Source organism: Leiobunum rupestre, chromosome 3 (assembly GCF_980474605.1).
Source record: "Leiobunum rupestre chromosome 3, qqLeiRupe1.1.hap1, whole genome shotgun sequence".
In the NCBI taxonomy this organism is placed as follows: domain Eukaryota; kingdom Metazoa; phylum Arthropoda; class Arachnida; order Opiliones; family Sclerosomatidae; genus Leiobunum; species Leiobunum rupestre.
The window spans coordinates 73,336,522-73,363,782 of record NC_143386.1 but is presented as its reverse complement, the minus strand read 5'-3'; positions in this window follow the sequence as shown (position 1 = coordinate 73,363,782).

The following is a 27,261-nucleotide window of genomic DNA, read 5'->3' as shown; positions in this document are numbered from 1 at the left end:
ATTATTTCAACTGTGTTTTTAAGATAAATGCTGCTTTCCAATTTCTGTTAGATATTTTGAAGACCGGAGGTGGTTTGTGTAAAACCAAATGAGTAGAAATCTTCTAGCGATGTTTTGTGCGTGAACTAGAGAACACAGTTGGCATCGGCCAATGAATTGGTCGCCATAGAGGATGGCACTCCGAAGAGCCCAGGAGACGGGTCTGTACTTTGGTAATACTATACCGTAAGTCGTAATCTTGGAATATCGAGATAGTCAAACCAATTTTACCTTACATGGAGTACCGAGGAGAAAAGTAATAGTTAGTGTAGGGAGCTGTTGGCTCGATCTCGTGGCATGCAGGGCTTGCCACCACCCTCCTACGCATTGTAACCCGGCCACCTGAATTAAGGGCTTCAAAAGTCGCATGATGACTTAGGCCTAGGGTGGTGCTTTGGGTATTAGCCTAGCTGATTGTTATTATTATTATTATTATTACTAGGTAAATGTATACGCGCTGCCGATTAATAACACGCCGCGAAAAGTCAGAATTGCTAGCAGACGAATTTTATTCAATTGTTTACGTCTTGTCAATGGTTTTAAATTACGTTGAACACTTCTGAAAACTCTGCCCGTACAAGTTGGACATACGGATATTTTTTTAGTAGTCACGGAATAGTGGGGTAAAATTGGGGTAGCCAACATTTTAGTAGCAGATTTCGATTAATGTTAGTAACCAGAGCATTTATTTTATGTCTAACGCTGGTGGCATGATGGTAACGAAATTAGTCTTCCCGTGCAAAAATAACAAGAGAAACGAACTAGCAGATAATAAACACATTCGTCTGAGCAGAGTGTTCTGCTTGCTCTAAGGTTGAATAAAGTGTAACGTAACTGTTCAATTACTAACAACGTTTTATTAGTTGTAAGCCTAATACACAGTGATAGATATTAAGATATTTGTGTTAATTTAAGTAATTTATATTCGAAAAATAATAACGAAAGTTTGAAAAGTTTTCCCATTTTAGTAAACGTAATTGAAAACTATTGACAAGAAGTAAACAATGCATTACTTTCGTCCAACATTGCCACAAGTTTTTCGTCCCGTCTTGTTCCCAACTGTACTCTACATTGCAAAAATAGAGGAGACTCGTCGCAGAATTATCTGCTTGAGTTTCTAGGATCAAGGTGGCTAATTTTAGATTTTATTGAAAGATAAGTTTGAATTATTGTTATTGATTCCAATTTTAAACCATTATTGGATTACATGAAAAATTAAATTCTTTTAATTATTAGGCGTGTGATATTGATATTGGTCGCGAACGACAGAGAGCGGCACAGCGCTCGGCACTTTTATGTAGACCAAGGCCTATAAATTTACATATGATGTGTCTGTATTAATTTTTAATAGACAAACTATAACGTTGTCCATTAGGTTTGACCATAGAGATAGAAAAGAAATAGAGGCAAGATTACCGCGTTAAGGCAGTGACCTGACCTCGGTAACTGCGTAATTAGTCATCTAAAATTAACGAGATTTGATTAAATACGTCAATATTACTTATAATTCCTTCTATATCTCAAAACTCAATTACAACTTCTAATATCTCATTAGTAGTTTATTTAAATGCCCCTATTTAAATCGGTTCCAATCATCAATGGAGACTATTCCAGCAATGTCGTACTATGCTGAAATCTAAAGACTCAAATTGGTTGAGGAGACACTGATTGTATACTTAACTATCTGTAGAGGCTGCGTACTCAGTTAGTGACTGACATGCCTTAACTACCTTATTGCTTGAATACAAACTAGGACAACTAGCAAGTTCTATTTATTTGCATGGAAATTATAGACAAATGGTATTTTGTAATAATTGGTCAGGAAATTTCATTTTGTTTGAACCCTGATGACAATGGAATATTATAATAATAATAAAAATAATAATAATAATAATAATAATAATTCTTTATTTGTTCTCCGTGCGAGGTATACTGTTCTTCATATCCACGGCCAAGTCACAGATGACTTTTAGGCCACAACCACAGACAGGCGGATGTTTAATATATTTTACATATCATAGATAAATAAGTAAAATATGAGTAATTGTAAAAAGAAAAAAAAACAATGACAATAAAAACATATACAGTACTGATCATTATGGCAATGTATATTTGCACTAATTGTTATGGGATACCATACGTTTGATTATTTACTCGTTCTTTTGCCAGTTTCTTAAATTGAGTTACTGTTTTAGTCTCCATGGTTATACATTCATTGAATAGTTTTACTCCTTTATAAAAAATTGAATTTAGTTTTTTGGAAGTTTTTACTTGTGGTACTGTTACTAAATTTTTGCGTCTAATATACGTTTTGTTAACATTATTTAAAGGAAAATTGTTATGATTATAAATTGTTATCGATTTGAATATGTGTATCAAACAACAGTAGTCGTAAATTTGGTGAACGTTTAGGAATTTTAAATTAGAAAATAGCGGTTTTGATGGCGTGTAACCCTTCAGGTTCATTTTCCCCCGTATACTTATTTTTTTTTACTTTTTCTGTGTTTTATTTACTTTTGTTATTACGTTTTCCCCGCACTCTTGACCCTCTAAATTTACAGTTTTTGTTAAGTATTCGTAAAGCCCCATACGTCAAATATCTTAGAATTCCGAGCTCTATTTAATGAAACTAATCCCCGTGTTAAATATAAATTTAATTTAATGATAAACTAAAAACTTAAATAACTTTTGAACCATACATACAAATTAATTATTGTTTATAAGCCTTATAGAACTCGATCAAACCCCACGATAAAATATAAAATTAAGATAATTAATTAAACCATTCTCTCAATATAAATTATAAACTAAATCCCTGCCTTCGGCAACGCTAAAATTAATCCCTCGCTAATTAAAGTGTTTTTATCTCGGTCACAAGACCATGGTGCAATACATTCAGCAAACTTTCCCAGCCCAGATTTCCCTAAAACTTTCCGAACTAAACCAGTAAAGCTCCCTCAGCTTACAGCGATCCCATGAAGTCATTTCAAGTCCACAAGCTTCATATTAACTATCAGGTAGCAAGATCCCAAGAAAAGCGGACGTTTTCCAAGGTTGCCGCCATAGGGTCAAGAGGGCGCCCGGACGTTTCCGCTTGGAGACAGAAAATCGGGAACCTCGAGACTCTCTGGCATTTCCCCCCCCCCCCCCGCAATCCCAAGCGAACTTTCGTAAATCGGACAACGTCACCACCGCATGACTAGACACGAGTCTTAAATACACCAATGACCTAGGTAAAATGGGAGGTCACCAGTTGCTTTTTGTTTCAACCCCGCCCCCCAATAATCCGAACAAAACCAAGAGACAGAGCCCCAAAAAGAGAGAAGTTGAGAATTCTGGACAGAAGTTTAGAAAGCTTGACAGGACGGTAGAGAACTGGAGAGAACTCTGCTTTTGGCAGAACTCGACAGAACTCAACTTTTACCAGGAAGGAAGTCCACCTGCATTATCCGGAGAAACCATGTCGAAATAAATATAAAATAATGTGCGATGAAGTCGCGCTTAAATATTAATTAACCCTCAACGCAAACCACATGATCGGAACAACCCTCCATGATTGCCTAGATGACCCACAGCCAGGACATTCCGACCGGAAGAGTATAAGCCGATCAGTAATGAATCCGGGAAGCGTTATGCCCTCAGCATCCTCGAATCACCTGTTGATCACCCAAAATCTAGACGTACCGAGGGAAGAAAACCAGATGACCGAGACCGATTCCCTAGCCTAGCCGGACATTTCAGACCGAAACCCGAAGTACCTACGCCCCCGTCAGCTTGTGAAGTAAAATAATATAGGAAGAAACCCGCAATCCGGCCGCCAAACCGTAGACGAGTAAATAAAGAGAATTAAAGAAAAGTGTGAATAAAGAAACGCGTAAACAAGCAATCCCCAAAGACGTCCCGTTCTGTGAAGTGCGTGTGTCGGGCATCTTACGTAAACCGAGGAAAGAGAAAACCCGTAAACGGAGAGACGACAACGTAGCGGAGGACACCGAAATAGAATGATGAGTAGAATTTCCATCATAACCCCCCTACCCCCCATTGTAGAGTACCCAGGGTCGAAATACGAAGTAGCCAGTGAAAGTAGAGAAAAAGTTTTAGAAAGAAAGTTTAACCCCACGCTATTGTTCGAGAAAAAGGTTTAAAGCAAGCCCCCTCGAGGTTGAGAGTTTATTTCGCTTCGTGTATCTATACAGTTTGGACTATATATTTCCGTTCGCATTGTACCCTCGTTGTAGCCATTTTTGTTTTGTTTTATTTTGAGTTAATATTGCCATTGCTTAATTGTCGAATCTCTAATTTTAGTAATTTAATTGTAGTGTTTATTATTTAGTATAAGTGTATATTTGTTTCTGCCCCCTCCATCCTTTGAAACCAAGATGCCTGAGAGTAGGGATACCGGAACTGATCCCATAGAAAATAGTAAGAGATAGTTTCATTAACAAATTTAAGGTCAAAGAGTGTATTTTTAATGTTTAAATTCCCCTCGTATATTGGAAAAAGCTAAAAGAACCATAGTAGAGATGGCCTAACCATCACTAGAAGCGAAGTTAGATTATCCCCTCAGTTCCCCCCGCAATTTTGTTCATTTGTTTTTGTATTTTAGTGTTATTTATAAATTTGAGTGTTAAATAAAGATTTTGTGATTGATTAACGACAAAGGGTTTCCATTCTGAATTCGAATCTCCCCCTCTTTTTTATTTTTTTCTTTCCCCTGTATGTAACCCCCTCTCTCAGATTTAATTCACTCCACGATAAGGCCACGACTCGCATTTTGTCGCCATCTTCCCCCCGCCTTGGTGAATTAAAATCTATGAGCAAGGGTTAGGAATATTTACGTCCATCAATTGTATGACGAATTCCTTAAAACCTTACATAATGGCGCAGTCGGCAGGATTCAGAATAAAGGGACATTTGTCAGTCGGTTGATCACGATATCTCCTTTTTTTTCACTGTTTTTCCCCCAAGAGTGTATTTATAAGTATTAGCATCCGTAGTGTGTTGCCAGAAGCGTATAAAACCCCCCTCGATAAAATCTCTTTAAAGAACGCGATATGGAGTCCCTCAGATTTATCGATATTGTCATTGGATATCCCGCGAGAGACCTTTTAATGCTAGGAGCGCTTTTGTTTTTTTTCCTTACCTTCGTATACCAAAATAAGGCTAGGATAATTAGACCGTTTATATATGCAGGAAGAGGGGTAATAATCCTGAGTAGAAAATTGATGTATAGATCTCCTCCCACGCCCCAGATTAACCCGGAGAACAATTTGATCATGCAGATGATTCAGGCGCAAGGTCAGATGATGCAAGAGATGACCCGTGCCCTACTTGATAGGTCCCCACCTTCCCCTCCACCAGATAATCCAGCGACTACCTTGCTCCTCCAAGCGGTCCAAGTCCAAAGTAACCTAGTTGGTGAGCAAGTGGCCGCAATACAAAATCTAGCCCGCACGATGCTCAATAGATCACCCCCGCCCCCAGCCGATAATCCGGCGACTGATTTAATAGTAAGAGCTATCCAGGTACAGGGTGAATTGATGAGAGACCAGGTAGACGCCGCTAGAGGCCAAGCCGATGCAATGAGGGCCTTGTCGGAAAGGATAGGGACCGTCGATGCAGTTATATCAGGCGCGATAACCAGAAATTTAGCGCCGCAAAACACCTCGACCCCCATTAGTGGAATTCAAGGGCCACCCCAAAATTATGTTACAGTAAACGAGAACGATCCCTCTCTTTCGCGCCTCTATCAAAATCCCGTTAAGGTACCGCCCCAAAATCCGGGGACAAGTCAAGAGACCCCTCATAACCTTGGTCATTTCCGGTCACAGAATATGTCTTTTCGCCGTGGACCTAAGATCCCCCCCATAAAAGCCCGATTTAGAGGCGATGACAAAGCGAACCCCCTCAATTTCATTTTCCAATTAAAGGAATATGCCCGCGCCTCCGAAATTGATTTAAACGAGATGTTGCCCCTTATACCATTGACCCTCGAAGACCAAGCTAGTGATTGGTTTCGCGATAATTCAGGAACAATTCAAGATTGGGATAGCTTCGTTAACCAATTTAAATTAGCATATCTTGGGGTTGATTATGAGGACCGGATATGGGATCAAATTCAAACATGTAAACAGGAACTTAATGAGGAGCCCGAGGCCTATATTCGCCGATTAAAAGTGTTTTATGCCCGCCTGCTATGTAGACCTAGCGAAACCACCGTCTTACGCCAAATGAAAGCCGGCATGTTACCAGAGTTTGCCGCCCTGCTCCATCTTAAGAAATTTTCCTCGGTCGACGAATTGTTGCATGTTGTCACCCAATTAAAGCCGGTAATAGGTGTTTTCCAGAAGAACAATAGTCCTCCGGTACAAGCTCCCGCTCACCCCTGGTCTAGCTATTGCCACCTTTGTAAAAGGTCTGGCCATACCGCGAGCGTTTGCCGGACCCAAAGATCCTATCAGCCCAATAATTATAGACAGGAAATCATTCCTACCCCCATAGCACCCCCGCCCCCGCAACCTCCTTACGAAAACCGTTGTTTCCATTGTTCTCAGACGGGACATTTTGCCCGCGAATGCCCCAATCGTCCGCCTTCGCCCCCGCAATTACATGGATATTTTGACTCCACCACTACCATCCCTAAACAAGTAGTGGAATTACCCCCAAATAATGTTAATTTGATTTAACATTTTACGCCGGGTACCCACAAACTATGGTAACGACCATCAGATTATTTTTTTTCTATGCAGTATTTTCTTTATATATATATTATTGAGTTATAGTGTTTGGTTTTTTTTGCGGTCATCCAACAATCGAGTGTTTTTTTTTTATATCTCAAGTGTTTTTTTTTCATCTAACAATTCAAGTGTCGTGCTTCTTTCATCTGACAATTGGTGTCGTGTATATATACATATTTTTAATGTCGTACCCCTAAAAGGTTTTAAGATACTAGCGACACCTTACTTACTGTATAATTGAACTTTTGCATTGTCCGAGACGGACACTAACGAAGGGGAGGGATATGTAACCCTTCAGGTTCATTTTCCCCCGTATACTTATTTTTTTTTTACTTTTTCTGTGTTTTATTTACTTTTGTTATTACGTTTTCCCCGCACTCTTGACCCTCTAAATTTACAGTTTTTGTTAAGTATTCGTAAAGCCCCATACGTCAAATATCTTAGAATTCCGAGCTCTATTTAATGAAACTAATCCCCGTGTTAAATATAAATTTAATTTAATGATAAACTAAAAACTTAAATAACTTTTGAACCATACATACAAATTAATTATTGTTTATAAGCCTTATAGAACTCGATCAAACCCCACGATAAAATATAAAATTAAGATAATTAATTAAACCATTCTCTCAATATAAATTATAAACTAAATCCCTGCCTTCGGCAACGCTAAAATTAATCCCTCGCTAATTAAAGTGTTTTTATCTCGGTCACAAGACCATGGTGCAATACATTCAGCAAACTTTCCCAGCCCAGATTTCCCTAAAACTTTCCGAACTAAACCAGTAAAGCTCCCTCAGCTTACAGCGATCCCATGAAGTCATTTCAAGTCCACAAGCTTCATATTAACTATCAGGTAGCAAGATCCCAAGAAAAGCGGACGTTTTCCAAGGTTGCCGCCATAGGGTCAAGAGGGCGCCCGGACGTTTCCGCTTGGAGACAGAAAATCGGGAACCTCGAGACTCTCTGGCATTTCCCCCCCCCCCCCCGCAATCCCAAGCGAACTTTCGTAAATCGGACAACGTCACCACCGCATGACTAGACACGAGTCTTAAATACACCAATGACCTAGGTAAAATGGGAGGTCACCAGTTGCTTTTTGTTTCAACCCCGCCCCCCAATAATCCGAACAAAACCAAGAGACAGAGCCCCAAAAAGAGAGAAGTTGAGAATTCTGGACAGAAGTTTAGAAAGCTTGACAGGACGGTAGAGAACTGGAGAGAACTCTGCTTTTGGCAGAACTCGACAGAACTCAACTTTTACCAGGAAGGAAGTCCACCTGCATTATCCGGAGAAACCATGTCGAAATAAATATAAAATAATGTGCGATGAAGTCGCGCTTAAATATTAATTAACCCTCAATGCAAACCACATGATCGGAACAACCCTCCATGATTGCCTAGATGACCCACAGCCAGGACATTCCGACCGGAAGAGTATAAGCCGATCAGTAATGAATCCGGGAAGCGTTATGCCCTCAGCATCCTCGAATCACCTGTTGATCACCCAAAATCTAGACGTACCGAGGGAAGAAAACCAGATGACCGAGACCGATTCCCTAGCCTAGCCGGACATTTCAGACCGAAACCCGAAGTACCTACGCCCCCGTCAGCTTGTGAAGTAAAATAATATAGGAAGAAACCCGCAATCCGGCCGCCAAACCGTAGACGAGTAAATAAAGAGAATTAAAGAAAAGTGTGAATAAAGAAACGCGTAAACAAGCAATCCCCAAAGACGTCCCGTTCTGTGAAGTGCGTGTGTCGGGCATCTTACGTAAACCGAGGAAAGAGAAAACCCGTAAACGGAGAGACGACAACGTAGCGGAGGACACCGAAATAGAATGATGAGTAGAATTTCCATCATAACCCCCCTACCCCCCATTGTAGAGTACCCAGGGTCGAAATACGAAGTAGCCAGTGAAAGTAGAGAAAAAGTTTTAGAAAGAAAGTTTAACCCCACGCTATTGTTCGAGAAAAAGGTTTAAAGCAAGCCCCCTCGAGGTTGAGAGTTTATTTCGCTTCGTGTATCTATACAGTTCGGACTATATATTTCCGTTCGCATTGTACCCTCGTTGTAGCCATTTTTGTTTTGTTTTATTTTGAGTTAATATTGCCATTGCTTAATTGTCGAATCTCTAATTTTAGTAATTTAATTGTAGTGTTTATTATTTAGTATAAGTGTATATTTGTTTCTGCCCCCTCCATCCTTTGAAACCAAGATGCCTGAGAGTAGGGATACCGGAACTGATCCCATAGAAAATAGTAAGAGATAGTTTCATTAACAAATTTAAGGTCAAAGAGTGTATTTTTAATGTTTAAATTCCCCTCGTATATTGGAAAAAGCTAAAAGAACCATAGTAGAGATGGCCTAACCATCACTAGAAGCGAAGTTAGATTATCCCCTCAGTTCCCCCCGCAATTTTGTTCATTTGTTTTTGTATTTTAGTGTTATTTATAAATTTGAGTGTTAAATAAAGATTTTGTGATTGATTAACGACAAAGGGTTTCCATTCTGAATTCGAATCTCCCCCTCTTTTTTATTTTTTTCTTTCCCCTGTATGTAACCCCCTCTCTCAGATTTAATTCACTCCACGATAAGGCCACGACTCGCATTTTGTCGCCATCTTCCCCCCGCCTTGGTGAATTAAAATCTATGAGCAAGGGTTAGGAATATTTACGTCCATCAATTGTATGACGAATTCCTTAAAACCTTACAGGCGTTATATAATCTTTACGAGCTATTGTTCTTACAATTCTTTTTTGCAATAAAAAAATACGCTTTAAATTAGTTTGAGTTGTGTTACCCCATATGGTGATACAATAGGCAATACGCGAATAGATAAGAGCATAATACAATTGTTTACAAATATTATCCGTTAATACGGTACGATTTTTTGCTATTGTATATATACTGTGGGAGATTTCATTGGCTAATTTAGCAACATGGTTATTCCAATTTAATTGACTATCAAAGTGTAGACCTAAATATTTATAGCTAGTTACTTTTTCTAGGTTTATATTATTTATCGTTAGATTAACGTTATTTTGTATATTCTTATTTATATTTACAAATATCATGTACACTGTTTTATCTATATTTAGTTCTAAGTCATTATTTGAGAGCCATATGTGGATGTCTTTTAATTTTAAGTTAAAGGAGCTAATTATTGCGTCTAAGTTCGGTCCACCCATTAACCCCAGTGTATCGTCCGCGTATAAGTAAAAGTCTTCTTCCATAGATTCAGTCAACATATCATTAATATACAAGTTAAAAAGGATTGGTGATAATACTGAGCCTTGCGGGACTCCACATTTAATTTGAGTTTCACTGGATAGTTCGTTATTAGCTTTTGTAATTCAACACCACAATTTTTTTTAATACAATAGGTTATTTATAATAAACCACTGTGGATTAAGTATTTTACTATACGTTGAAATAAATCAAATTATCTCCCATTATTAGATTTTATATTAAAGCTTACAAAAGTTTGTTCTCTGTTTTTTTTTCTACTCCCATGTAAAATTGTATGAACTAATTTTAACTCCTCAATTTTTCTTAGGTTGTTCTGTGGCATATAAATTGTCCAAATACTCAGAGTTCATTGTTTTAATTTCGCAACTTAAGGAACATGTTAATAATAGTCTCCAGAAAATAAAACATTTCTTGTCATACATGACTAAAATTTATAAAACATTGTGCATTATACTTATGGTGCTACAATAAAACGGTTCATTACAAATGTTTTGTTTTAATTTTTTTGATAAATTTGTATAGTTTTTATCTAAAAAATGAATGAAATTTCCTTTTCGTTTTTTTTAAACCTCTTAATCTGCTCATTTCAGTACAAGGATTTTGCCCCTTTCCTTACTCTCAACTTCAAAACCTTTTTGGGCCTGGAAGCTTATGAATTTGCTTTATCATCTATTAAAATTATTATTGCTGAACTTCTAAAGACATTTGTATTTGGCTAGAAACCATTTATTGGAACTTGTTGAAGTCATTTTCAGGTGAGCTATTTTTTCCGGTGAAAATTGCCCTTGTAAAAAAATGGGTTTGGGGTTTATTGATTTTCTATTGGGCTTACAGGCTCTCTGTGAGAGCTATTTTATACATTATATCGCCGACTGAAAAAAGATATAAGGGTATTGGTTTTGATTTATTTTAATTAGTGAAATTACTAAACTCTCCTATATTTCATCCGAACTTAAGTTTTAAGTGAAGACAAGTTTTGGATTATTATAGTTTTGTTTATTTATTATTAAATCATTCTCCTGGATAACGCTACCTAATCAGATACTTGATTATATCCGTCAAAAATTCAATTTTAAAATGAATTTAAACATTTTGGAACTTTGTTTTAACTTATACAATTTTATTCTACATTTAAATTTTGCGAAACATTTGTTTCTGATTATTTCATGAAATTAAGCTTTATACATTTTAGAATTTTATACAAAGCAGCTTTTTAACAGCTATTCACAACCCACAAACATTTCTTTGAAATTAGGATAATTTTCCCTTTCCGTGGCATGGCCATTTTACGGGCTTTCACCAGGACCGTAGCCAGGGGGGGGGGGGGGGGGCAGTACGGTCGGCGCCCGTCCTGGATCTCTTTCGCCCGACCTAGCCTTTTCTGCAACTCAACTCCGACGCCCCCTTTTGGGACAATTCGCCCCTCCTCAAATATGGTTCGCCCGCTCTACATCGATGTCCTGGCTACGGCCCTGGCTTTCACATTAATTTTTATCATATGTAGTAAATCTCCAAGCCAACAATTAGGGCCAGACCTAGCCCAACCAAAATGCATATTATAATTGGACATAAAATTAAAGTCCTTGAAACTTCCCTTTCAGTTAAAACCTACTCTCAAATGTCAGTGGTAGATCAAATTCAGTTAAACAAGTAGTTACGAAAGAACGAGTATATTAAATTTAAGTGTTTTTTAAATAAAATTGCGCGTTGAAATAGGCGCAAAGAGAAAGATAATAACTTTTCCCAGTTCCCACCATAGACATAATAAAGAAATAGACACCTTACGCGGAGTTTGATTTGCCAAAAATATACGGGAGCGATAACTAGCAGACAACCGGTATTTGTTCCGTATTCCTGTGGTACCACGTTTAAGCGACGCCTGTCGATTAGGCGAGAAAATACAAAATCATCACGTGACACGTCACGCATGTTCGTGTTTGTAATCTTTTAGGTACTCTGACGTGATTCGCGAATATTTGGGCTGTGAGAATTTAAAATAAGGTAAATTTGTATTATAATTTTTAAATAAGTCAATTAATTCTTTCAAAACCCAAATAAAAAGCAGCAGATGATCTTATAATTAAAAACAAAAAATTCTAATTGCGAAATGATATTTTGTCAAAGGCTTAAGTAACTATCCGGTTTGTTGTGGTTATGGCTTGTTATGGGAATATTCTGAGATTCTAAATTGTAAACAAAAGTGAATGGAATTTTGACGAAAAGGATGATTCTACCTTGGATTAATAATAATTCTACTAAAGGTATGTAGCTATTGTCCTTGAAATAAAATTAGCTTTGACAATTTAAGTCTGATGGCTTGACCCTTCATTTCTAGATTTTTGTCCTTCGCTAATTTGTGGAGTCTGAGCTTGCAATTTAAATTAATAACTTTCTTAATGATGATGTTCGATTCCAACTTCAGCATCAAACATGTTCGTGGTGATCTGGTAAGATGTCCATGCCAACAATATTTCGTAATACAGCAAGTTCTAGTTCTTAGACTACATTTCTTTTATATAGAGAGGAATATCTCTTCATAACAACTAAACAAAATTGGCTAAAAACCAAGGAGATTTTACTCAAATTATAATAACATAATTAAACCTACACGAAATGATCCTTGGTCAAAATTTAAAGGTGAGAAGTTAGTATCACCGGTTTTTTCTATTTCACTTTCAACTGGATGTAATTTCTTTAAATTAAATAAAAAAATTATTTTGACTATTTTTACTTGTTTTAATTCTATGGAAACCAAACCAGAGTTGGAATGGCTTTTGGTGTGACCCACCTTTTGCCATTTACAATTTGTATATCCCGTTCTAAAAAGTGATCATTACAAATTAAATCATGATTTGAATGTGTCGCGATTTACAGCAATTGTCCATTGAGAAAGTATTGTAGGTTTAGATAAGGGGAAACCTATAGTTATAAAAAGATTTTAAATGAGAATGAATATTCATTGAAATAATATGATAGTTTAATCCTACTTATAAAGCACCACTAAACTTAAGTTTAGTGGTGCTTTATAAACCGTCTAATAAAAAAAATAATGAATCTCAATTCCGACGCAGCCTTCTCGTACTGCCAATTTTTTTTTGCAATATCATTCGAAGCCTACGTCTTAAATCCTTTTTGTCTGTGAAGTTGCCAATCCGGTCACTATTATTTATGTTATTCTTTCTATAAATTAAAGGAATCGTCTGCTACCAAAAACGATATACTGACGTAGCAGCAGAAGACCTAGTCGCAGATTTATCGGAGAATAAACGGAAATAAAAAAGAAACAACACATCCATCGCAGATTTAATCGTTGATATCGAGCCTAGTGAAAACGTTTTTGACACATCTCGTTCCGTTGTATTGAGACACTTTTTTCAAGCTAAGCGACAGAAATTTACATCACTCGCGATTGGGTAGTTTGAATTTCCACCATTGTGATTGATTGAAAAGCGTCGCAGAGTTAGACGCGACATTTCGAGACTAGTCAAAAACGTTTTTAAGCGACGCATTTCCGAACTAGTGCCGAATTCTTGACGTGACTCGTATTTTGGACGTGTATAAAAGTTTCGACTAGTCGAAAACTGTTGTATTGAGACACTTTTGGCGAGCTAAGCGACAGAAATTTACATCACTCGCCATTGGATAGTTTGAATTTCAACTATTATGATTGGTCGAAGGGCATCGCAGATTTAGTCGCGACATTTCGAGACTAGTCAAAAACGTTTTTAAGCGACACATTTCCGAACTAGTGCCCAATTCTTGACGTGACTAGTATTTTGGACGTGTATAAAAGTTTCGACTAGTCGGAAACTGTTGTATTGAGACACTTTTGGCGAGCTAAGCGACAGAAATTTACATCACTCGCGAAAAATGTACATCACTCGCCATTGGATAGTTTGTATTTCCACCATTGTGATTGGTTGAAAGGCGTCGCAGATGTAGTCGCGACATTTCCAGACTAGTCAAAAACGTTTTTAAGCGACACATTTCGGAACTAGTGCCGAATTCTTGACGTGACTCGTATTTTGGACGTGTATAAAAGTTTCGACTTGTCGAAAACTGTTGTATTGTGACACTTTCGGCTTGCGTTAGATTTCTATACGGGAATTGAGACCCCTTTGGCGTACTTGACTACAGTTTTTAACTAGTCAGAAAATTTTTGAGATGTTCAATTTGTCGGAGGGGGGGATAAAAGCATGAATATTTTTAAGGAGGTAACTAAATGATTTCACTCGACACGTAAAGGCCAATAGAATGGCGTTTTTCAATAATTATGTTAATAATATTTCTGTCCAGTTACCGTTAAAAACCTCAAGTCCAATCACGATGCGTGAAGAAATTGTCTAGTCAAAACGAAAAGCACTAGTCGAAATGAAGTTTTGACATGTCTAAAATTGATTTTGACATGTATAAATTGTGTCAAGTCAAGTAAAAACGTGACTCCTCCCAGTGGCGTAGCTAAGACCCGCGAGGCCCCCCCGCAAAACAATATTCGGAATATTATCCGGTATCTAGTATATACTTTGATATGAAATTAGGGGGCCCCTAAAGCTCCGGGGCCCCCCGCACTGCGGGGTCTGCGGGGGCCTTATGTACGCCACTGACTCCTCCCCAGCTACGCCCAAGTGTAGCAGCCAATTTCTAATGGTTGAATAAATAATGAGCTTAAATCGTCACTGTATTATTGGTGTAAAGGTTGAAACTTTGATGGGATTCGGTGAATTAAAAGCCAATGAATGGTGAAGGAAAAGCACTAGTCAAAAACTTTTGACATGTCCAAAAGTGTTGCTTGTGACACTTTTGGCGTTCCATAAGCGTGGGGTTGTTGATAGGCCACACCCCCAATTAGTTTCATTATTTGGGGTGATCACAGTATAATCATCGAGGTCTACCCAAAACTTCACAACAGTTTATTTGTGCTAACCTTTCAGCACAAAGAGGAAAATGCTTATTTTTCAAAATATGCAACATTCGAAACTATGGTAAATATAATGCATTGTATTACAAATGTTGGGACGTAACGATGTATTGAAAGTTATATTTTAATACAAAACGTATTTAGCTTGTTTAACTCCCAGTGTACCAAAGGGTTTTAATTATAGTAGCTTAAAAAGATGTAGTTTCATTGATTTTACATAGAACTATACTCATCTTTTGAAAATGAATGCTATTTAAGTGTATAAATTCTTACTTATAACAATTTTTATTTTAAATTTTAAAATAATATTATTTCCAAACAAGTGTAATTTTATTAATTTAATTTGCTAGCTCAAAAGAACCTTCCTCGACAAAGAACATCAATGAAAAAAATCAATTTAAAAAAAAAAACATTTTTAAGCGAAAATTTTAGGAAACTGGAAGTAAAAAAAAACTTTTAAATGATAATCAATCAACTAAATACAAATTGTATACAGGGTGTTATGGATAAAAGTACCGAAACTTTCTATATGCATTCTATGGGTCTCTATGAGTATAAAAGCTCAAATAAACATGGGTCCTAAAGTGCTTCGTTTCAGAGATATGGGCTCCCAAAAAATTACCCCAAAAACCGGTATATATAATTAATTATATATTCAATATATATTCAATATATTATTATATTCAATATATAAACAAACAAATATGTTAGAGAAATTGAAGTCGCACGGCTTAAAATATTTAAAATAGGGTTGTTGTAATATTTCATAATCTTTGTTAAGATTTTCCCAAACCTTGTAAGGACTACGCACTTAATCAGAACGAAACTCTTTTAGTTTTCGTTTAAGTAATCATCTTTTATTGGAAATTACGTAAAAATTACACTAAGAGAACCAATGACATATCAACTGTATCTCTCAAAAACCTTTCAATTTAACTTCAATCCTAAATAAAAATAAATCTATTTCACTATACAGGGTGTTACGGATAAGAGTACCTAAACTTTATATATGCATTCTATGGGTCTCTATGAGTAAAAAATTTCTAATAAACATGGGCCCTAAAGTGCTTCGTTTCAGAGATATGGGCTCCCAAGAAACTACCCCAAAAACCGAACACAGCCTTAAATCTGGCAAACAATATTCTTCCTTGAACCAAATTGTTTTCATTAAACTATCAATTGTTTTTCATACGTGAGGCGAGAAACTTTAATAACAAGTGGCAAAAGTTCATTAATGTCCTTTTAGAAGTAAAAGAGTTTGAAGACAAAGCCATTTTTATTTAGTGATACGATTTTAATTATAAAATTTAAAGATACAAATGTATTAAAAATTCAAAAGGAATGGTTTTAAAATTGTCTAATTCGTTTTGTAGCGAATATGGCACATTGGTCTAGGAATGCTTATTGCACGGGCGGGCTCAAGATAAATGGGTTAGAAGCTCAAAGATTCAACCAGCAGTAGATTCCTAAAAGACTGATGTCAGATCGACACAAAGTTAAAACATTGTTGTTTTTGTGATTGGCATGTAACCTGGAGAGAGATACAAATAATATTTCGGCTGGTTTTACCCAATAAGCGTTCTTGGACGTGCCATATTAACAAACTTAAAAGCATTCTTTTAGAAATCTTATGACATTTGTATCTTAAATTTTGATAATTAAAATCGTTCGTAACGAAAAATGATATTATTTTATTTGGAACCGTGTCAATAAAATTAAAATGGCTTTGTCTTGAAACTCATTTTACTTCTAAAAGACATTAATGAACTTTTGCCACTTGTTGTTAAAGTTTCTCGCCTCACGTATGAAAAACAATTGATAGTTTAATGAAAACAATTTGGTTCAAGGAAGAATATTGTTTGCCAGATTTAAGGCTGTGTTCGGTTTTTGGGGTAGTTTCTTGGGAGCCCATATCTCCGAAACGAAGCACTTTAGGGCCCATGTTTATTAGACATTTTTTACTCATAGAGACCCATAGAATGCATATATAAAGTTTCGGTACTCTTATCCGTAACACCCTGTATAGCGAAATAGATTTATTTTTATTTAGGATTGAAGTTAAATTGAAAGGTTTTTGAGAGATACAGTTGATATGTCATTCGTTCTCTTAGTGTAATTTTTACGTAATTTCCAATAAAAGATGATTACTTAAACGAAAACTAAAACAGTTTCGTTCTGATTAAGTGCGTAGTCCTTACAAGGTTTGGGAAAATCTTAACAAAGATTATGAAATATTACAACAACCCTATTTTATATATTTTAAGCCGTGCGACTTCAATTTCTCTAACATATTTGTTTGTTTATATATTGAATTGATTTGGTATTTGGAAAATACTAAGACCTCACTTTCAACATTCTTAGGCCCATGACCTTTTTCGCAAATCTTTTGATAAAGCTTGCAATTAGAACGAGAAATCCAGCCAAATAGCCTCCAGCCAAGAGCAAGAAAGTACTTTTGAGGTCTCGAAGTCGGATGTAGTCGACAGTGTCTCCCTCTGTGGCATCCATAATTTTACTCAGGGTCCGAGGGCGCTCCAGTTCTAGTTCCCATTTCAAAAAAACACCAGATTCTACGATAGTTTCGATCCTGCAAATAGGAAACAAACGAGTTGTGAATAAAATAATCAAAGTTAAAGTAAAGTTCATATAAATTTACTTTAAGAATGCTAAAATTTAAAAGTTAATTGATAAACAGAAAGTTTAATATATCTTGTAAATTTAGAAATTACATTTCTTTTTCGCCTGAAACATGCACCTTGGTGAGCTTCCGCTGATTTGTTAACATAAGTTTAACAAAATGTAGGGGAAAAATCGTGTTGATCCTAACTTTCGAAATCTAATACACCGATACATTATGTATTCAAAATTTAAAAAATATCCCCCTGAAGTGCATTTTTACATTCTTGGCATAATAGGATAAGTAATTCACCCGGTTATTATTGTGCAATCATAAATGCAGGTATAAAAAGTTAACATTTTACACGAAAAATTAAAGTGATAAGAACCGCCTATGAGCTGTAATGCAAAAACTGATAAAGCACGTAAAAAAAAGAGACCATAAAAATGGATAAAAATAAAATGAAAACCTAAGCGAATTTAAGTTATTACGAAACTTACGAATTGTATTAACTCGTAAAAATAGGTTTTCGAGAATAAAATGAAAACACGAAACTCGGACCAAATCGATAAGTGAAATTGCCCATTTTCTTAAATTTTGGTCGAAATACAACTACTTTGAAGCCGGATTGCAAAGGTTCATCTTCTATTTGAACAGCCCTTGAGTATAAACGTACGAGACATGGGAAGTAGAGTACTTCGACCATTCTTTTTACGACGGAAACTTAAGACGGTATACATAATTTACCTAAATAAAAATAAATCCCTTAAAGAAAATTATACTTTCAAAATAGGGAATAGTGTCTTAAATGAAGTCTATACCTATAAGTACCTAAGTTTGTGGTTTGACCAGAGGATATCCTGGAATAATCATACCGACAAACTAGCTAAAAAACTAGCCACAAATTTATATTCAATGAATAGATGTCGATTATCCTAACTAAACGATTTTTACTATAATTATATTTTACACTTATTTATCCGCATATTTTCTATTGTATATTCATCTGGGGCAATACTTCAACATTTATTCTGCTTCGCCTTTTAAAGGCTTCAAAAACGTAGCTTTAGAGCTTTTGAAAATAAAAGCTCCCGAGAACACACAGAACCAATATTCAAATCGTTAAACTTTTTGAATATATACGAAATTTTAGATTATTGTTCTCTTATATTGATATATAAATCCCTAACAACGAATCGATATTACCCCTTCAAATATAGTACGCTATCCAAATATTTTACACGCACTAATTATATAATAGAAGAACCGTTTGCGTGAAACACTGCGAAGCTTAACTCAGTATTCTGCAATTCGACAGAAAAATTTAACAAATTAAATACATCCACCAGTAAATTAATGGACTCCCATTTTTTAAAAAAGAGGCTAAAGCTTATTCTTTAGTTCTTTAGTTCTTTTATTGCTCAACAAGAGGTCTAAGACCCATCACGTTAAGACAGTGGACAATACAAATTATACATATACAGAGAAAAAATATATACAGTTTGTATGTACAGGAAAACAGTACAATGTGAGGGAGATACAAGGGAAATAAAACAAAATAAAGGAGTTATATTACATTATTACATGTAAACGAGTTAAATATGAAGTTCTAGGAACTCAGTTAGCTCCTTGCAGAACTGTTTGGGGTTGGGAATGGACTTTAGGAAGTCCGGGAGAGAGTTCCAGTCACGGACCGAAGAGGGGAGGAAGGAGTGCCTGCGGACGGAGAGTCGAAAGCCAGGAAGAATGAGAGCCGCGGATTTCATCCCGCGCGGAGCACGACGCCAAGACGAGATGGCGGACGTAAGCGGGGCCAGGGCTCCGTTGGAGCGGTGAATAACACTGTTTACTATTGCGAGGCGTTTGACGCGGCGACGGTCCGAGAGGGAATCCCATTTAAAGTTTTTCAAGACTCGCGTCATGCTTGTACTCCAAGAGAAACCGATGTTGGCAACAAAACGGAGGGCTTTACGTTGGATGGTTTCAATGGTATGCATACCGCTGGCGGTGTTGGGGGACCAGACTGGGGAACAATACTCCAGAATGGGGAGGACATATGTTTTTATAGCGAGGGTTTTTGTCTGGAAGGAGCAATGTGAGACGTGTCGGCGCACAAAACCTAGGGCACGGGCGGCTTTGGAAGTGACGGTCAAGATATGGGGATTCCAATCAAGGGTACAGGATAGCGTTACCCCGAGGTATTTTTGGGAGGTGACGGACTTAAGTTCGACATCCCCCAAAGTGTAGTGGGGAGAGTGAGCTGGTTGCCCCGAGCGGTGAAGGGAGAGGACTGAGCATTTGGAGGCATTAAGAGGTAGCCTGTTCGAGTCACTCCAAGACAGAATACGATTGAGATCCTCTTGTAGGGTAATAACATCGGAGGGGGCGAAAATGGTTCTTGAGAGCGCAACATCGTCGGCGAAGATATACAGTCGGGAGATAACATGGTCCCCTATGTCGTTTATGAAAATGACGAATAAAAGGGGGCCAAGAACTGAGCCCTGTGGAACACCAGAGGCCGCAGGAAGCCAGTCGTACGCAGCCCCTGGAATAACAACACGGAAACGCCGGTTTTGAAGGTAGGCAGCCAGCCAAAGCAAGGTCTGGCCCCTAATGCCATAGGAGTGGAGCTTGGCTTTTAAGAGTTCGTGAGACACAGAGTCAAATGCTTTACGGAAATCGAGGAAGATAATGTCAACACGTCCAGTGCGTTCCAGCCCGTCGAACCAATCTTCAACGCAGCAAAGTAGTTGGGTTTCCGTACTAAAGCCGCTGCGAAAACCATGTTGGTAAGGCTGCAGAACATCATGGGCTTGAAGGTGGGAGGTTATGTCCGAAGCCACGATATGTTCATCAGCCTTGAGCACCAGGGAAAGTAGTGCAATCGGGCGGTATTCAGACGGATTTGATTTTTCACCGCCCTTTGGAACGGGAGTCACATTAGCTGTACTCCAATCAGCCGGAATACTCCCAGAATCGTACGAGAGTTGGAAAAGCCGCGTTAGGGGAGCAGCCAGGGCCACGGCACAGTTCTTCAAGACAGCAGCTGGAATTCCGTCAGGGCCCGCAGCCTTAAAAGACCTGCCTCTCTGCAGCAGACGTTGTACGCCTAGCTCCGTGAAGATGATCGGAGGCATTACAGGACATCGCGGCGGCAGAAGGGAGACAGTTTCAAATGTGTGAACAGGAAAAGTGCGTTGAAATGTTTCGGCCAGTAGTTTGGCTTTAGACTCTGCGCAGGTGATAGCACCCTCCGGGCCATTAAGATCAGGGATACCAGAGTGCTTGGCTTTTTGGGAAACAAGCTGGTAAAACTGTCGCCTGTTGTTAGTGAGATCTGATGCCACTCGGTCCATGTGATGGGTACGTGCAGCACGAAGAGCGAATTTGACAATGGAGCGGTGATGGGAGAATTGCTGCTGGTTACAAGCGGAAGGGTATTTTCGAGCCCTATTATAGCGACGCTTCGTGATGCGAATGAGTCGGCGGAGAGACTGACCTACCCAAGGCAGGTTATGCCGTGAGGATAGTTTCTTCAAAGGGACGTGAGAGAGTACAGCAGAGTGAAGGGCCGCCTTGATAATGGCCCAAGCGTCATGAACCGAGGTGGCTTGAGTTACAGTCACTTGTGATAAGGTCGCCGAGATGGCAGGGTAGTCGGCCTTGTTGAAGTTGGGAACGCTACGTGGTGGCTTGCGGGGAGGTGGGCTCACTTTCCTGACATTAAACAAAAGGAAGTCGTGATCCGCGATACCGGGGAGATGGTCGACCCGGTCTATGAGATCGGGATCCGATACCAGTACCAGGTCTAAAAGGTTACCTCCAGAATCATTGTCTCTGGTGGGCTCCATAACACTCTGTGAGAGATTAGCTGCGAGGGTGGTGTGAATGAAGCTAGTAGCTTCAGAGGAAGAGCTCCAGAGGGTACTCCAGTTGATTGATGGGAAGTTAAAATCGCCGATAACAAGGAGGTCTGAGGAGATGGTAGCCAAGCGAGTTATCAGGTCGTTCAGGCGCTTTGTGTATGTAGGTTTAGCAGATGGTGGGCGATAAACGCAGCAAATGCAGAGACACGACGGGCCAATGTTAATTCTCGCGGCCACAGCTTCCACTGTAGTCTTGAGATCAAGGGGATAGGATTTGTAGGCTGTGTCGATGGCTAAGCAGACACCTCCACCATGTCTGTTCCTGTCCTTCCGGTAAACCGTAAAGGAAGGACCAAACATTTCAAGGGATGAGACGGAGTCATCCGCCTTGGTCTCAGTAGCTGCAACGACGAAGGGTTGGTGGGCGTCAATATATGCTCTTAGACCGTAGAATTTGTTACATATGGAATTCAAGTTAGTATAGAGGATTGGTTGGTTCCTCATGTCGCGTCAACAACTGGGCGTTGGCGCCTCAGGAGGATTGTCGGCGTGCTGTAGGGTGATAGAAGGACGAAATGGGCCTATCGTTATGCCCTTGACCCAATTTTCTGGTCTGTAGGCTAGTTTCACTTCCTGGGCAGGAAGAGTTATTTTGAAGGATGCGTGACTGGGCCGCCCAGAGCCCGGCACCAACTGAACGGCGAGTGGGTGAAGATCGAGTTGATGCAGGTGGGTTTCAACCTGAGCGACTGTGGTGTCGATGTGTGCGTGGGACACAAGGAGACTCCTTTCTACTTTGGAGACAAGGTGGGCGTGAGAGGGGTCGGATTTTTGCCCCCAGAGAGCTGGCTCCCGCTTAGTCGGTGAACGTTCACTCCGGGAGATGACTATACCCTCGGGCCAGTTAAGAGGGTCAAGTGCAGCTTGGACGTCCAGTGCTACGACGTCAAAAAAGCCCGTTATGAAGCCTTGCTTGCGAAGAGCTAAGAGCCGCAGTTCATAGGGCGTGATACCGAGACCTGTGATGTAGGTCTCGAGATCCTTGGAGGCGAGGCTTTCGTGAAGCCGAGAAATGTAGATGGCCGTCAAGGCGGGCGCAGCCTGGAGGCAAGTGGTAGAAGACGAAGAGGCAACGCCAGTGACCTGGTGCTGTTGTGGTTTAGCGGGAAGCCTTTTATGTGGTTTTTTTCGGACAACCTGGGTCCAGGGAGTTGGGTCATGAGAAGCTGAGATTAGGGGGCCATGAGATAGTGGCAGGGAGTTACGTTCAGGTTTGGGTTTCGATCGATCAGGGTGTCTGGCATCGTGCGGCACCTTTTTAAAGTTGGATTGTAGATTATCCGTGGCTGGAGAAGCGGCGGAGAGCAGCTTCTGCTTGAGGCTCTTATTTTCTGTCTCAAGCGCTTGAATACGGCTTACGGCAGCCGTGAGTTTCTTCTCAAAGGTGGCCAATTTCGTTTTGAGGGCGGACGGGAAATCTAGACAGTCCTTGCAAGCCCACAGGAAATAGAGGTTGGTTTTGTGGTGAATGCCGCAACAAGCTAGATGAAACCGACGACGGCAGTGGGCGCAGGCTAGCATCCGGCCGGCTGTTTCGTCGGCTCTACCGAGCTGACAATCAACATAGCAGTGTGAAATATCCTTGGGGGGAGGTAAGGGATGCTTGACTCCACCTTTGTAAATATTGTTCCCGCCGTCTTGGGAAGCAGAATCTGGAGAAGTGGGAAGGGTGGCGCCATCTGGCGAGGACGAGGCTGGAGACATGAGCGAGGCAGGGGGGGGGGGGGAGAAAACCGACAAAGGGTGCTACCTAAGCCTTAGCGGCTTCGCGCACCAAAAAAGGACGAGAGCACCTAAATTAACCTGACAAGTTCAGTACTTTCTTCCAAACAGCAAAAGTATTAGCCATATGTTCAACGGTACTCCAATTTTGGGAATAGTGAAGTTCATGAACGTCACAACGTATTTCAAAGTTAAATGTACATACACGCGAATCAAAATGCCGATATTGTAAGACACGTATAATCAGTATATAATACAAAAAATATATAGATGTCCATAAAGTTAAGTATCGCGAATAAACAATTGCCAAGCTTGAACATATACGAGGCGTGGAAGCCAACGCTGAGTATAAACCGAGTTACATAACAAGGAATCACATTTGGCAAGACCAACAAAGCATTAAGAAACAAATGGATTATATGTAATAGCACTAGGCCTAGGGTACTAAAAATGCTACACAGTTGAACAGTTCAATAGTATAAAAGGGAAATATAACGGGCAAGAAATTAGGTTGAATATTATACAATAAGATAGAATACTAATTACCAAAAACAAAGTGGCTATACAATGATAAAGCAGAAAAATATTGTTAGTACACGTTAGCACGAAATAGAAACTACCATCGTGAGTACAGCGTAAAAGCAAAATATAAAAAGGGACTTAAAACACTACCGCAATAAAAAACTGGAAGAACCGGCGACACTACCCAGTAAATGGACACTATAAGAGTCAACATACACCCGTAAAATAAGCAGGGAGATGAATTAAATTAAGTACACTAAAGTCAAATAATATTAAATTAACAGCAAAGCACTAAAATTGGGCGATGAACAAATTTGGAAAATCGGGAAAACGTCGGATAACGCAGGACCAATGAGGTGGCAGTGGCAGGCTAAACTAAGGGAACCGACAACTTAAAATTTATAATTAATTAATTATTAATCGGCAATATTCGTTAATAAAACCGGGCGAAATAGACGCAAAACACAAAACAATATTAAAATAAAATTAGGAATGCAAACTTGATGATTATCACACCGAACAGAATAAAATGAAGGTAGTCCCCAAGAGGACGGACACGTCGCACAAATAACCGCGTTGCACAAATAACCGAAACAGACACGGCACACGTTAAATTTATACCAGCCGAACAACTAATTTAAATTAAAGCAAAGCCCTCAACCGAACACTGCAGAAGGCCGACACGTACACCAAATTAAAGATGGAGATATAATGCAATCGTAAAGACCTAACTTAAAAATTTACAGGCTGAAAAACTAAACTAAAACGATGAAAAAGAACGCGAGGAACACCTAACCTAACCTAGATTCGATGACGTCAAATTATGTTCTGAAGTAATACGAATGTAAATTATATACAATAGTTTTTAAATTCATCGGTGTTTAATCTAAATTTTCAATGTTTGTATAAACCAATTTATTCTTTTCTTTATTTTGTTCTTTTTTACTTTTTCTATAACTAACGTACATCAAAAACTCGGCGTAGCAACTCGGCCTTCTAATCCTGTACCAGACATCTTGAAGATTCCAATAAATTATTATTATTATTATTATTAATATCTAACCGCCGATGTCCACCGCAGAAGCAAAAATCGTTAGTTACTTTTTAAAAATTAATCATTTAAGGATTAAATATAAAACCCAAACATTTTAAGGCTAAATGCGCCAGTTCGAGACTTTCCACCACTCGCTATACCGTCTTGGCTTCGTCAACTCTCGCAGCTTATCATAACAAAACAGCAATTTCCAAGTCGTCTCTAAGTTCTAATGACAAGTAACTTTGTGGTATAACTAAAGTATTTATGAGAAAATCAGCCATTTATTGGTTGAAAAAAAGCGTGATTAGAATATTTAACAATCGCTATTAAAAAATCTTTTTCTTTCCAAACTTGTTTTGCTGAATATACCTATCACACATATTTTCTTACTTACACCCTATTAAACTGATCCTTGCAATCAAAATACTTTCTTAATCCCACACTTATTTTTATGCTGTATAAGTTCTCGTTAACCACGTAGTATTTGAAATCTTTGTTGCCACAGAACCACAACCCAAGAATGAAGTCTTTTTTGAGGTATAAGATAGCTAATTTGTGTTCGTTGAGACTTGGCAATGCCGTAAAATTAAAATTGACTGGAACGGCCACCTCCCGATAAAGATCACCGTACTCGTTGGATGAAGGCTGTTTAATACAGAAATCAAGTTATTAGACACTAAATTATAGCTTTCTAGTTAGATGAAGTTACTATGTATTTTATCTATATATATTCATCTGCAAACAATAAAAATAGCTTTTTGAATTTCATGTATATATTTCGCACAATAAAGTTTAAAGGATATTGTTAAGTTAAAAGGAACCACCTATGGACTGCAATGTAAAGGATGATAAAATTAGAGGGTATTGCTTTAAACATTTGTAACTTTGCAGGTTCAAGCTGCTTATTACCGCTTCGTTTTCAGCGAAACACATAATATCGGTAATCTAAGTAATAATAGGAGTAAGTTGTTTTAAACAATAATTGAGTGTTTGTTTTTCTTTCATTTCGTATTAGAAATTTATTTTAAGTCAATATCCGAGAAGGTCGTTGACAGCTACAACAAGCGCGCCTAGAATTTGCTTTTATTGTGTACCTACATTTTTAAGGGCATGATTGGATTCGGGAAATGCAATTACTATGTAAAACATCTTTTTTAAATTTCATTTAAACGTTGCATTTTAATACCTATTTAATTTAGTTTAAAATAAATACTTATTTTCTTCAAAGGGTGAGCGTAAAAACGACGTAATGTAAAAATTAAGAAAAAATAGCAAAATTACATTAAATTTAGGGGTCTATGATACTTTAAAATCTTGATATCGTAACGGTCTAAGTATTATTTGAGAACTACAACGTCTAAAATATACAATATATTATTTCTAAGAAAAGTATATTTTGAAACAAATAAGGTGTTTTTGTGCCGTTTCAAGATTTATGAGCTGCTATCGTTGACTAATATTAAATAAATGATGAACTCATACCAAAGTTTTAATGTAATTTTCGATGAAGGATCCTCTGAACACTCCGACACGCATTGTCCCTTTCCGAAGTAATTGAGCTAATTTTTCTAATGAATCGATCTGATACGCGCTGGTCACGCTGGTTGACGCAGTTAACAGGTCACCGTAGTATATGGCTAAAATCGTCACTGCGAACAACCAAATGGACAGGGGAACAATTGTTGACAGGCGGTTGCCTGAAATTCCTTGATATGTACCTGCGTTTGTCAATAACGTAATTAATTAAGGAATATAATTTTATGACGAAAGATATTTCGGATGAAGAACTTCCCTCGCAATGCAAATATGATGAGTAAATACAGAGTGGTACCTTCCAAAGCTATTTCCTTATAGAATTTAGGACCGGCATCTTTTGTACGAACAGCGAGCAAGTCGATCATTCGTTGGACCGATGGTTTCGGGCATTACTAAATACCAGCATTTAACTGTTAAACCAGGAGGTAGTTGTCATTTTTCTAGTATTGAGTTTTGCTCATAGAAACAAATCATTGAGGAGGAAGATCCTTTAATAAATTTAAATTGGCATACTTTGGCAAGAAAAAATTCCGATGACATACCAAACCGCCCAGAATGTTTCTTCAAACAGATCGTGGGTTAAACCTCGCAACAAAATAATGATTGCTAATATAAAAGCTAAAAAGGCCATCCACACCTGAGAAATATAAAATAATTTCGTAGTGATTTGTAACCGGCTTAAGTGAAATATTTTTTACACTTATACCGAAAATTTAACTGCCGTATTGCTACCAAGATATTGCACCAATGGTTCTGGATTTGAAAAGCAGGAACAAGGCAGCTTAATTTTTTGCCAGAACTCTTTAAAGTGTCTTACTCAGCGATGTTTATTTATACCTCTATTTGTTAGTTTTTGATAAAATTGTGTTTTTGATTTCTTTTATGTTTCCGCTCAATTTAAAAAAAAAAGATTTTATAAACTAAAACAGTGCGTAATTGCCTGAAAATTATTCTTT